Source organism: Vigna umbellata, chromosome 1 (assembly GCF_029865625.1).
Source record: "Vigna umbellata cultivar VRB3 chromosome 1, Vumbellata_1.0, whole genome shotgun sequence".
Classification (NCBI taxonomy): domain Eukaryota; kingdom Viridiplantae; phylum Streptophyta; class Magnoliopsida; order Fabales; family Fabaceae; genus Vigna; species Vigna umbellata.
The window spans coordinates 20,034,944-20,037,163 of NC_142165.1; the positions used below are offsets into that span (position 1 = coordinate 20,034,944).

General features: G+C 30.0%; 1 long non-coding RNA gene across 1 annotated transcript; it reads right to left on the bottom strand.

Moving 5' to 3' along the window:
• Positions 1-1,174: 1,174 nt before the first annotated feature.
• Positions 1,175-2,220, bottom strand: LOC148204870 (uncharacterized). The gene is made up of 3 exons (XR_015785079.1): positions 1,811-2,220; positions 1,610-1,725; positions 1,175-1,407 (listed from the first exon to the last, which is right to left on the bottom strand). It is a non-coding gene; the product is annotated as an uncharacterized LOC148204870 (long non-coding RNA).

Here is a 2,220-nt window from a genome sequence, read left to right on the forward strand (position 1 = left end):
TATTAATATCTTGTGTGAATAATACATCAATAATTCTATATTAGAAATTGAATGACGCATACCAATATATTATTATTGTTTGATTTTAAAGCGTGTGAAGATAAACATATATATATATATATATATATATATATATATATATATATATATATATATATATATAATTTTTATTAAAAGAAAACATGAAATTATATAATTAAAAATGGATTTAAGTATTTATTTTTTAAAATATTTTCATGTGATTGAAATTTATTAAAAATTATAAATTTTTGTAATTTTCATCACCGCTGGAGAGAAGAAAACAAAAGGAAAGAAAATATGAGAAAATGGTGAGCTTGATTGGATGGCAATAACACAAAGTATGATGAAATAACTTATGTGGGATCCACTGAAATGTAGATAGGAGAGTAGAAAAGTATGCACGATGAACATTTGTGTGGAGGTTTGTGATTTTTTTAATTGCTACAAATTGATAAGTATGATAGTTTTTATGAATAGAGACAAATTTTGACACTTAAAAAATATAAAATAGCTTAAATGACTTTATTTATTTATAGTCTTATATATGTTATCTATATTCAAATATTTTATATAATAAATCACTTTAGTATTTAAATATTAATTATTAAAATCAGTATCCATCACAATTTGAAGACATAATTAATTAAGAACAAACAAAAAATTCAAAAAAAAAAACAACAAAATTCATATACAAAGATTAAGCAACTTTCCTTTTGAAATACTAGTGATATTTTTATAAATGTCCAAAAATAAATTTTAATAAGGATCATTGCTGACTCTAAATAGTTTTTACAAATAACTATACTAGAGATGATCACAAAGAGAATATTAGAGAGCATATATAGTTTATAAATGTTTTTTTCTAAATTCATTAAACACAAAAATATGTGGTGGGCCCTTCCATAAAAAATATGTGGAACCCTAAAAAGATGACTTTGACCACTTTTGTGGACTAGTATGAATGCCATGTCCATGTTCATGGTTTACTGGATTACCATAAATTGATGTATAGAGTGACGAGTCAACGAAGTTGAGCTTGAAAGTCAAGAAACTTAACATCTAACTACTGCCATTGTTTTTTCGGAAACCATCATTTTTCATCGTATTTTTTTTTATTATTATTGAACTTTTTAGTTAAGACATCATATCAATTTACCCAAATTAAATAAACCATATCAAATTTAAAAGATTGTCATTAGATCTCAATGAATACAATGTACTTTTTATGAAAGATAAAATGTTTTTAAAAAGAGTGCCATTTTGGAAAGTAATAAAAGCACAATAACACGAACAATGTTTTAGCATTCTGGAATGACGGTTCTGAAACGGATGATTTACCTCGTCATTGCCGTTGGGCTGTTTCTGAAACATATTGATATTGAGCACCTGCAACCAGAAACACAGTGCACACAGAAGTAAGTTACGCCAAAACAGTGATCTCCAATGGCAACACAATGCATAACATCGAAAAAAGTACAATAATGGCAACACCGAAACAGTCGTATGAGCACCAATTACAATGAATAAGAGATGAGCAGTGACAACAACCAGAGTCCAATTAGGGATGGCGAGGAAGAGGAACACTCACTTGAGGAACAATGTGCAGCGACTTCACCCAGCGACAAGATTGAAACTCTGTCTTCCGAAACACCTTCAAATTCTCCGAAAGGAAGGACACCAATCTCTCAAACAATCCGGTGATACCTATTAAATCAAAACATTTTGCTCTTTTAATCCCAAAATTTAAGCAAATTTCAATATAACATTTTTGGGTTAGGAAAGTACTAACCTCTTCAAGATGCAATGACAGAGGAAGACAACAAGAATATAGAACTCGAGAATGGAAGACGCGAAGTGCTACGCAAAGACGAACTGCTACCCAACCTACTACGCAATCAAGTAGGGTTACACAATCAGATAACCGTTCCTAGCCTTGCAATTGAGGAGGAAGCTACTGTTGATGAAACCCTCGTGCTTTATGAGTTCGCCAGCGTTGGAGGAGTTCATGTGATCCATCTCGAAAAAGGATGAGGCAGAGGAACGAATATGGAATTAAGTTTCTCACACATGATGGAGAATGGCAAAATAGAAATGGGCAATAATGGAGAGAGCGGAAATTTAGATGTGTTTATTTTAGGGAATGAATTTTGATAAATTTAAGGGGATTTTTGATAAATTTGTATTTATATTTTTAAGTGA